Source organism: Vipera berus (genome assembly GCF_964194415.1).
Source record: "Vipera berus genome assembly, chromosome: 4".
Lineage (NCBI taxonomy): Eukaryota > Metazoa > Chordata > Lepidosauria > Squamata > Viperidae > Vipera > Vipera berus.
Genome location: NC_138206.1, coordinates 73,640,405 through 73,652,343, shown reverse-complemented (window position 1 = coordinate 73,652,343; position 11,939 = coordinate 73,640,405).

Below are 11,939 nucleotides of genomic sequence, written 5' to 3'. Positions count from 1 at the left end.
GCCAAGTGTCTGAATTTTGATCATGTACTGCAATAGATGTAAATGTGAAAAAAGTCATAAGTCACTATCAGGATCCCTTTTTGGGTGTCCTACCATTCTGGTGGAGGTGGGAGGAGGGTGCTCAGGGGGAGCATTTCTTGCATGCTTTTGCTTTTGCTGTAATCACATGGGAATTAGGGAGGGGGATAGTCTTCAAAGACAGAATGGACTCCCAGCTGGTTCCAGCTTGACTCCAAGGTTGCTGCACCCTGAGGATGACCCATTATCTTTCCTGTACCTCAGCACTCTCTCAAAACAACTTCGTAGCACAGTATTGGCTGTCAGTGGACTGGGTAGGGGGGTTGGGTTTCAGAGTGGAAAGAATAGCCTGGGAATGTTAGATTTCACCTGACCTTACTGCAATCACTGTTTCTCAGTAAACGTTTTTTGATTAACCACATGGTGTCAAGAGTCATTCTTTCCTAAGAAGCACAGTTGGGGCTTCTGCAATAGTGGTCAACCCAGAGAGGCACCCACCTTTACCATGGGGACCGTGTAAGGAATGTCTGAACAAGGCAGTTACCAAGAGGAAGCTGAGTGCTGGGGGAAGCCTCTGCCAAGGCTAACCCCAGAGTAATCATCTCCGGATGGATGGAGTAGGCCACCAGCCTGGGAGATACATCGAAACCCAAGTGGTCCATTGACATTGGGAAGAAGGACGACTGGGAAGGGAGATCTAAAGGAGTGACTCTCACCAGAGGCAATGTGAATGGCAAGCGGAGCTGGAAGAGGCAGGCAGTATATCTGGCCTCTGATGGCTGAGGTTTAGCCGTTTCTCTCTTCTCTGGAGGGGTTTTCTTCCAGGACCTTGCTACACAGTATTTGTTGGAGGCATGGTCAATTTCCACCTCAGAAAGTATGCACCAATTATACAGGGTTGCAGGGGCTCCTCTTGCCACACAAGCATTATATAGGTTGTTGTTCAGCCCATCTTTGAAACAGCTGACAAGAATGTCTTCCAGCCAGTTGACTCAGTATGCCAGGTTGTGGAACTCCGCCATGGCTCTGCACACTTGCCTCATAGTTTTGATGTGGTTTCTGGCTTTTCGGTCAGCAAGAAGGTCCTCAAACTGAAAATGGAGCACAGTCATTATTGTGTAGTGGGTCCGATGCAAGGAAGAGATGCCAGCCGGAGTACGTGTTCAGCTCTTTATTGGAAGGGGGGGTAGCGTACTGGAGAATGAGGGTTACCTGGCCTCCTTAAATACCTAGCCAGGTAAGTGGACAGCCGATGGGGTTGGCCCTAGGTTTCCCGCCAAAACTGCGGTTCCCGCCAAAACCGTTCAGGCCAACGGCCCCTGGTGGCTGTTGCTATGCAGGTGCCTGCATACATAACACCCCTCCCCCCTTAGAGAGGAACCACATAACAATGATAACAATTTGCAACTAGCTACATAACTATATACACTGTGTGTCAACAAAAAGAAAAAAGAAAACAAGGCAACTGTGTGATGGTCATTTGCACACATAGTCCGCCAGGTAGGCAGGTGTCCTGTGGGGCCGGGTGGACCGTCTGGGTGTGGCTTGGCCCTGGGCTTGGACAGCTGGTTCTTGTGGCCTCTGTGCTGGGTTGAGCAGAGCTGGGTTCAGGAGGCCCTCCTCCTCTGGTTTCTGTTCTGTGTTGTTTCTGGTTGGGCTGACCTCTCCTGGGGTGTGGTTTTCCAGTTGGGCATGTGTGGTGCGCTCAGGGACCCTTCCTCTGAGCTGGTCGATGTGTCGCCTTATGTGTCTGTCCCCCTCCACCCCCACGATGTAAGAGAGGGGTCCAGTTTTCTCAACCACTGTCCCCGGGACCCATGGATGCCCTGCTCCATAGTTCTGTGCCCAGACCAGGTCCCCCACATTGAGAACCATGTGTGCTGGTGATGACGGTGATGAAGATGGTGATGATGGTGGTGATGGTGGCCTAACCGTCTCCGCTGCTACTCGGTCTGGGTGTAAACGGTCCAGCTTGGTGATGAGACGCCGTCCCCATCGAAGTTCTGCTGGGCTCTTCCCGGTAGCAACGCATGGTGTGGTGTGTTGGGCGAGTAGGAATTTCGCCAGTCTGTGATGCCAGTCCCTGCTAATGATGCGCCGGAGTGCGTCTTTGGTCGTCCTTACCATCCGTTCAGGTTGCCCGTTGGTCGATGGATGGAAGGGCGCAGAGGTGGCGTGCCTAATCCAGTTCACCTTCAAGAATGCCTGGAAATCATTAGCGGTAAACTGAGGCCCGTTATCAGACACAATTACGTCGGGGAGGCCGTGTGTGGCAAAGAGAGCTCTGAGCACCTGGATTGTCCTACCCGAGGTCATGTTGGGGACAGGGACTACCTCTAGCCACTTGGAGTGGCTGTCCACTACTACTAAGAACAGTTGGCCCTGAAATGGCTCTGCATAGTCAATGTGGATGCGGGACCAGGGTGTGTGTGTGGCCTCCCACCTGTGTACTGGTGTGTGTGGCATTTCTGGCCTGGATCTCTGGCATGTGTAACAGGCCCTGACCCGTTCCTCGATGTCCCTGTCCAGCCCTGGCCACCAGAGGTAGCTTCTGGCCAGTGCCTTCATCCTAACCACCCCCGGGTGTCCCTCATGTAAGGAGTCCAATACCTTGCCCCGGACTGCGGTGGGAATGATGACCCTGCTACCCCAGAGGAGGCAACCCTTGTGAGTGGAGAGCTTGTTGTGCCTGGTGAAGTAGGCCTGGAACTCAGGCCCTGGGGACTTGTCGTGCCACCCTGTGCAAACCCATGCATGTACCCTGCTCATGATGTTGTCGGTGGCTGTGTTGCTGGCAATGTCCTTGGCGTGGAGCGGGCATTCTGGTAGCTACTGCTGGGCTAGGATCTGTGTTGCTGGTGCCGGGTCTGGATCAGGGGTGTCTATGGGTAGCCTACCTAGGCTGTCTGCGTGGCCCATCTCCTTCCCTGGCTTGTGCACCAGCGTGCAATTGTAGGCTGCAAGGAAGATGGACCACCGGAGCATTCTGGGGGACAGAATTTGGGGTGTCTGCCTGTCCGTTGTGAACAGGCCCAGGAGTGGTTTGTGGTCTGTGTAGACAGTGAACTCCCTGCCATACAGATAATCGTGGAATTTTTTGATTCCTGCCACGATTGCCAGGGCTTCCCTGTCGATTGGGGCATAGTTTCTTTCTGCGTCCTAGAATAGTAGGCTATGGGAATTTGCGCCCCATTGGGCTCGAGGTGACTGAGTACTGCGCCCACACCGTAAGGGGATGCATCGCATGCGATGCATATGGGCTTGGACTCGATGAAATGAGTTACTGTGGACTTATCCAACAGTAGTGCTTTTAAGGCCCTGAAGCTTTGGTCGTGGGCGGCAGTCCAGACCCATGCTGCCTGCTTGTCCAGTAGCCTGTGGAGTGGCTCTGCAATGGCTGCCTTGTGTGGAAGGAATGCGTGGTAGAAGTTCAACAGGGCCAGGAATGCCTGTAGCTCTGCCTTGTTCTTGGGTGTGGGTGCTAGTTTGATGGCCCTCACCTTGGACTCTGTGGGGTGGATTCCCCTGGCATCTACCCTGAATCCCAAAAATTCTGTGGAGAGAACACCTATGCTGCATTTCTCCCTCTTGAGTTTGAGGCCAACTGTGCGCAGCCTGGACAGTACCTCCCTGAGCCTACCTGCCAGTTCTTCCGCTGATGCTTCTGCAATCAGGATGTCATCAAAATAGGGGCAGACTCCTGGGATGCCCTTGAGTGACTTCTCCATAACTTCCTGAAAAATGCCAGGAGTAACGCTGACCCCAAACTGCAGCCTGTTCACCCGGAACGCTCCCCTGTGTGTTACTATGGTTTGAATGTCAGCTGTTGCCCTAGTAACCGTGAGTTGCTGGTACGCCTGTGCAAGATCGAGCCTTGCAAAGATGGCACCACCTTGGAGGGCAGCGAGAACGTGGCTGACCGTGGGGACCGGGTAAGCATGCGGGTTCAGGGCGTGGTTCACTGAACACTTGTAGTCAGCGCAGATCCTTATTTCCCCGTTGGATTTGAGGGGGGTGACGATGGGGGTTTCCCACTCCCCCCCATCTACGGGCTCTAAGATTCCCTGGGCCACCAGCTTATCCAATTTGCGCTCTATTTTGTGTTTGAGCGTGAAGGGGACTCACCGCGGCCAGACCCTAATGGGGGGAACGTTCGAGTTAAGCTTGAACGATATGGGGGGCCCTGTGTACCTGCCCAGCGTCCCGTCAAAGACGTCTGCGAACTCCTTGCAGACGGCCTCGATGGAGTCCCCCTGGATCTGGTGGATCCCGATGACTGTGATTCCCAGGGCCTCAAACCAGTCTAGGCTGACCAGGCTGGCTCTCTGGCCCTCTACCACTACAACCTCCAGGTGCTCTTCCCGACCCTTAAACCCCACCAAGACGGTAGCCTCCCCCTTTACCTTGACCGGTGAATTCTGAAAATCGGTCAGGGTTAAATTTGTAGGCCGTAATTTAATCCGCTGCTTGCTCCGGCTATTTATGTAGTTAAGGGTCTCGTCCGAAATGATCGAGACCGCTGATCCGGAGTCAAGCTCCATGCTGCAAGGGACGCCTTGCAAGCGGATTGTTAGTCTAATTTTGAGTTTGAGCAGCCGGTGGCTACCCATGTGGTTAATGGCCAGCCGGCTCTCAACATAGCCAATTCGCGTTTTGGTCGGGGCCCCAGTACCTTCGAACAGCGATTCCTCCGGTTGCAGCTCGTGGATCTCCTTCTCGGGGGTGACGGCTATGACAGACCGCGGCTATGTGGCCTGTTTTCTTGCAGGCCCAACACGTGGCCGACCGGAACTTGCAGAGGCTGCGCACGTGGTTTTCACCACACCCTGCGCACTTCTGAGGGTTGGCGGCATTGCTGGGAGGCCTGGGCTTGTCTCGGCGTCCGCCTCGCTGGTCAGGGGTCGACTTCCACTGGAGGAGGTCGATGCTCTGGTCGTCCTCGGCTGTGGCGACCTGCCGGTGGATGCTGGCCACCTGGCTGCCGGTCCAGGTCTCCTGGACCGCTTGGACGGCCCCGCAGGCTGGTTCATGGGCCAGGATGGCATCCTCGGCTTCCTGGAGCGAGACCTCCTCTCTTTCGAACAGGCGCTCTTGCAGCCGCCTGTCTCGTAGGCCACAAACCAGCCAGTCCCGTAGTCGCTCCTCCAAGTTTGAGAACCTGCAGGCAACGGCGGCTTCCCGTAGGGCGGTGAGGAATTCGGCACTGGACTCGTCGGGGCGCTGGTCCCTTTTTTCGAACTGCGACCTCACGGCCAATTTGGACCGCCGGGGCCGGAAGTTGGCGTTGAGCCTGGCAACGATGTCCCGGTACGCGGCGGGTGTCAAATTCGTGGGGTTGTCCAGCTGTTGCCATCACGGTGTTGGTTCGGGTCCCTAGTCGTGGATGCGATGACCAGCGTGGTCCAGTCGGCTGGCGGTCGTGGGTGGGGAAGAAGGAAGGAAAATGCCTTTCCCTTCAGCTCACGGAGCGTTCCCCCAGTGACTTCAGCTCCTTGTCGGCAGCAATCCCACCTTCGTCACCACTATTGTGTAGTGGGTCCGACACAAGGAAGAAACGCCAGCCAGAGTACGTGTTCAGCTCTTTATTGGAAGGGGGTTAGCGTACTGGAGAATGAGGGTTACCTGGCCTCCTTAAATACCTAGCCAGGTCAGCGGACAGCCAATGGGGTTGGCCCTAGGTTTCCCGCCGAAACTGTGGTTCCCGACAAAACTGTTCAGGCCAACACCCCCTGGTGGCTGTTGCTATGCAGGTGCCTGCATACATAACAGTCATAAAATAACTGAAGCTTACTGTTTCTCAGTAAATGTTCTTTTGATTAACCACATGATGTCAAGAGTTGTACTTTCCTGAGAGGGCCAGTTGGGGCAGGTCCTTACAGTCACTTCTTTCAGTGCCATCATAACTTTGAATGGCCACTAAACGAATAGTTGTAAGTCAAGGATGACCTGTACAAACTTTATAATAAATATGTAATACTTTAATTCAATTTTGTGTTATGTTCACCTTTCCTCTTATTTAAAGAAAAACCTCCTTCTCTGACATATATTGGATTTACAAACCAACAATAGCTACAGGAATTAGTTCTTATGATACAGTCCACAGTGGATATTTGACAGAACCAATGAATCACAATCCGTATTATTAATTTTAATGCTTCATTTTCAAGTGAAAAAGAAATTAGGAACTTTGAAATTCCTAGAACAAGATCTCTCTTTGGCAGAAGGTGTGTCAGCTGCAATAATTATATACCCATAATATTTCCTCACTATCTCCACAAAACACATGCAGACATAAGTGAGCCAGTCCGTGTTGTTCACACATACAGTGCACCACTCATTTCACCCCTCCAAATACTTCTTCAGGAGTCTTTATTTAAATGAATGCATACAAGATACAATTGAAATTAAGAAGCTCTTAGGGCCTGTATGTGTGGTCGTTGTAAAAAGGCCATGGGTCTTGGAAGAAGAAAAGAAGTCTGGAAGGAAAAAACCCATGTTTGGGCAAAGGCTAAGTAAGAGGTGGCCTGTCAAATGGCAAAAACCCAGGGCCCTTTGTGCCATGAAGCAAAGAAACAGGTGGTGTCTAGCCTGGTTAGACTTCAGGAGAGCAGGGAATTATCAAGTTTCATTGATATGTACTAGCTGAGCTTCTCTGGTATTTTTTTTAAAAGGCTCCAAATCCCCTTACAGCTTTTTCCTTTGATTTATACTGGTGCAGTGACTGATGTCTTGCTGCGGGCTTGGCAGAAGTTGGCATTAGAATATTAGCAGCTTTTAATTATATCACTTGCCAGAGAAAGGGCACATACCGTATTTTCCGGCGCATAAGACGACTTTTTAACCCATGAAAATCATCTCAAAAGTTGGGGGGTCGACTTCCGGGTGGCAAGGCGTCACCGGAGGCAGCCATTTTTAGGCTGTCAGCCCCGCGGCTCCATAGAGCCACCGAAAACAGCGCCGATCAGCTGTTTTGGCAGCTCGGAAGCCCCCTCCTCGGGAGAAGAGGAGGGGGTGAGCAGCCAGGTAGGGGTAGAGCTCTCCGGGGCCGCCAGAACTTAAAGTTTTGGCAGCTGAAGGATTGAGCCCCCCCAAAGCCTGGGTTTGCTCCGGACTGCGAGGCACTTCTGCTCCGGGCTTTTTGGAGCAGAACAGGGCGTCTGCAACCATCCCTGCCAGCAAGAGAGAACTTTGGAGAACCTGGATGTAGGCAGAGCGATACAGGAGATCCAGGTGAAAGTGAATTTATGAGCTTTAACTCAATGGACTTTGCGGAGTTTGAAAGTGAAAGTGCGTAGCAGGCAATAGTGGGTGAAAATGGTGGCTAAATCTTCTAAAGTTCTTAGAAGCGCGGGGGCTTCTCCGGTGCAGCAGTCTTCGCTACAAGCTTTATTGCCCCCTGCACCTGCACCTGCACCAACTCTTACAGTTAAAGACTTGCAGAATGTGATGCAAGAGGTTATGGAAAAGCAATCACAACAATTAGCTGAGATTATGGATGAAAAGCTGGATGAGAAGTTAACAGAAAAACTAGCTGAGATTATGGATGAAAAGCTGGATGAGAAGCTAACAGAAATAAGGGCAGACATTTTACTTGCATTTCAAGGCATGGCTATATGTATTGAGCGTTTGGATGAAAGAGTGGAAGATCTCGGCCAAAATAATATCAGATTATATGCAAAAATGTCAGAGACTGAGAATGTGGTGGAGAAAATTGATAGTGATTTGACCTTGGTACAGTATCATGAGATGGAGTTTGCTGTGAGAATCAGAGGCTTAAAAGAGGATCCTAAAGAAGATTTGAAGAAAATAGTTTCTGAGGCTTTGGAAGGGGTGCTGGGGCGACCAACAGATGCAATTATGGAAGATATAGACAAAATTTTCCATGTTAATTCGTGGATTGCAAGACAAAGGAAATTACCCAGAGATGTGGTGGTTTATTTTACAAAGAGAGCAATTAGAAATGAGGTCATTCAAGCCTCTTACAATACTAAATTTGTAATTGCTGAGCAAGAAGTCTTGGCTTTAAAAGAGATCCCTCCAAAAATCCTAAGGAGAAGGAAGGAATTTTCTTTTTTAGCACAAGAATTAAGGCGACGTGATATTAAGTTTAGATGGGAGATACCAGTGGGTATGGTGGTGATGCATGAAGGTATGAGACATCGCCTTACTACAGTGATGCAGGCACATGATTTTTACAGTAATGTTTTAAAAGCAACCCCCATACCACTTTTGGAATCTACAAAGAAGAATGGCGAGGGAGAGCCTCAACTACGCAGTGAGAACTTACAAGGTGCTGAAGGAACAACGCAGATAGATGAGAAAACTACAGGAGTGGATCAAATTTCAGTATCATCGGAAGAGGCCAGAGACCAGAGGATGATGCGTGCTGCTTCGAGACGAATGAGACGAGAGCAAGAACAAGACCAGCAGAAAGTCACGGGACCTCCAAAACTTACCTATAGTGAAGCTGTGGGAGGGGCGCGACCTAAGAAAGTACAGGTGATCCTGGAAGAAGCATTCCAAAAGCTTCGGGTCGCGAAGGATGGCGACAAAGTTTCTAACTTGGAATGTTAATGGTTTAAATTCACCGCAGAAGAGAAAGAAAGTTTTTCAATATTTAAAACAATTTAAGAATGATGTTATTTGTTTACAAGAAACACATATTAGAGTTATGGATCAAAAGTACTTATTAAATTCAAGACTGGGTACACAATTTATTGCCTCTGCAATGGACAAGAAAAATGGAGTGGTTGTTTATGTCAAGAATACCTTGACAGCGGAGTTAATTGAAGCAGATAAACAAGGAAGATATGTTATAATTGAACTGTTAATAGAAGGTAAGAAAACACTTTTGGTTGGATTATATGCTCCTAATCAACAACAAGCAGACTTTTATAGTTTACTACACAGCAAGATTACTCAGTGGGATTATAAATCTTTTATTTTTATGGGAGACTGGAACGGTGTTTTGGATGTACAAATGGACAAGAGTGGTACTTTTAAACGTGTTCCAAGTCATGCTAAACTGCCTAAATCCTTTTTTGAAATGAAGGATGATTTGGAACTGCGAGATATTTGGAGAGAAAGAAATCTGCAAGAAAAGGACTATACCTTTTTTTCCGATAGACATCAATCTTTTTCTAGGATTGACTTTATACTAATTACCAATTATTTCTTTTCCAGAATTAAGAAGATTAAGATTTGTCCAAGAACTATCTCTGATCATAGTCCAGTCTGGCTAGAGATAGACAAGGATAATAGAGATAGGCGCTCCTGGCGTCTAAATGAGAACCTGTTTAGAAATCAGGAAAATGTGGAAGAATGTAAAAAACAGATGAAGGATTTTTTTGAAATCAATATGCTTAAGGGTACTTCTATTGAAATGGTTTGGGATGCTAGTAAAGCTTATATGAGAGGTGTGTTAATATATTTGAATAACAAATATAGACGTAATCTGGAACTCAGGAGGAAGGAATTAGAGAATGAAATTAGGGAAAAAGAAAAGGCTTTAATTTTGAATCCATCGGATGTGAAGATTAAAGAGGTAATTAATTTATTGAGGGGACAGTTTGACAAGTTGATGGCTGATCAAGTGGCAATTAATCTACGGTATGTTAGACATAATACTTTTTGTAATGCCAATAAACCAGGTAGATGGTTAACTTATTTGTTAAGGAAGAAGCAAAGGGCTTCTAATATAGATAGAATAGAACATAAGGGTAAGGTAGTGTATCAGCAGAGTCTTATTAAGAAATCTTTTGTTGATTTTTACTCTAAGTTATATGCTAGAGATAAGATTAGTGAGGCAGATATTGATGTATATTTGATGAATGCTAGTATTCCTGTTCTTACACAAGAACAAAAGGAAGAGATGAATCAATTGATAACTGAGGAAGAAATTTTTTCAGCAATTAAACAATTGAAAGTGGGTAAGGCGCCAGGGATGGATGGGCTGACTGCTGTGTATTATAAAAATTTACAGTTAGAGATGGTAAAGCCATTAAGGGAATTGTTTCAGACAATTCAAATGGGAGGAGGGGTGCCTCCGTCTTGGAAAACTGCTTTTATTTCTTTGATTCCGAAGGAAGATCAGGATGTCACTCAAGCAAAAAATTATAGACCAATATCACTTTTGAATACGGACTACAAGATATTTGCTAAGGTTTTAGCTAACAGATTAATGAGGGTACTGCAACAAGTAATTCATGGTGATCAAACTGGGTTTATAAGTGGTAGACAAATGAAGAACAACGTGAGGCATATAGTTGATTTGTTGGAATTTCTGGAAAGAAACAATCAGATCCCTGCAGCATTGATCTTTTTGGATGCTGAAAAAGCCTTTGATCAATTGGATTGGCAATTTTTGTTGAAAGTATTAGATAAAATGAATTTTGGGGATAAATTCTTACAACCAATTAGGGCACTATATCAAAAGCAAACAGCCCGTATAATAGTAAATAATAGTCTGACCGAAGTATGTAACATTGAAAAGGGCACAAGGCAGGGGTGCCCGCTGTCACCTTTACTATTTGTTTTAACATTGGAGATATTACTGATTAAAATACGGGATTTGGAAAAAATTAAGGGAATTCAAATAAGAGATCAGGATTATAGACTGAGGGCGTTTGCAGACGATCTGGTTGTTACGGTGACCCAGCCAGAAAATTCTGTTCTAGAATTGATGGAGATAATAATGCAATATGGGAAAGTTTCTGGATTCAAGGTTAACATACAAAAAACTAAAATATTGTCTAAGAATATGACAGTATCACAAAAGGCTGCTTTAGAAGCGTTAACGGGATTTGAAATTGTCAAAAGGGTTAAATATTTCGGGGTATATTTGTCACCCTCAAATGCAAAGTTATATAAAAATAATTATGAAAAGCTATGGTGAAAAGTTCAAAAAGAATTGGATAGTTGGAAAAAACTACAATTGTCTTTATTGGGAAGAATTGCAGCAGTGAAAATGAATGTTTTGCCGAAATTTCTATTTTTATTTCAAATGATGCCTATTCTTAAAAAGGATTCAAACTTGGAGGAATGGCAAAAGGGTATTAATAAATTTGTCTGGGCAGGGAAAAGGCCACGAGTTAAATTTAAGATTATGCAGGATACGCGTGAGAGAGGTGGTCTTAAAATGCCTAATTTTAAACTATACTATGAAGCTGCTGCTTTGTCAGCGATAAGTGATTGGATTAACTTAACACAAGGGAGATTATTAAATCTTGAAGGTCATGATTTGCTATTCGGTTGGCATGCATACCTATTGTATGATAAGAAGGTGGATAATGTGTTCAAGGTGCATATTTTAAGACATGCTCTGTTGCGAGTTTGGAAAAAGTATAGACATAAGTTAAATTATAAGATACCTTTATGGGCAATACCGAAACACGCAATAGAAAATATAAGTGTTGGGTTTAAACATGATGTGACTACATATAAGGAAATTTTAAGTTTGGAAAGGAATGTATGGCATTTGAAGCCGTATAATATCTTACGAGAAGAAAAGATTGTTCAAACTAGGTTTCAGTATGGGCAATTACAGGCCAGGTGGAAAGAAGATCAGAAAATTGGTTTTTCAATGACTGATGAAAATTTGGTAAAGCAAATTAGAAATCAAGGTCAAGCACATATCAAACGAATATATCTTGCACTGATAGAAATTGATTCAGAGACAGAACTTGTTAAAGATTGTATGATAAAGTGGGCTCAGAATTTTCAAGAAGTCATTACAATGGATACTTGGGAAAAGATTTGGGTGAGAAATGTAAAATTTACGCAAGCTCAAATTTTTTTTAAATTCCATTTATATCCCGCCCTTCTCCGAAGACTCAGGGCGGCTTACAAGCTTAGCCGCCCTGAGTCTTTAAGAGAGAACTTTTATAAAATGTTTTATAGGTGGCATTTAGATCCTAAAAAAC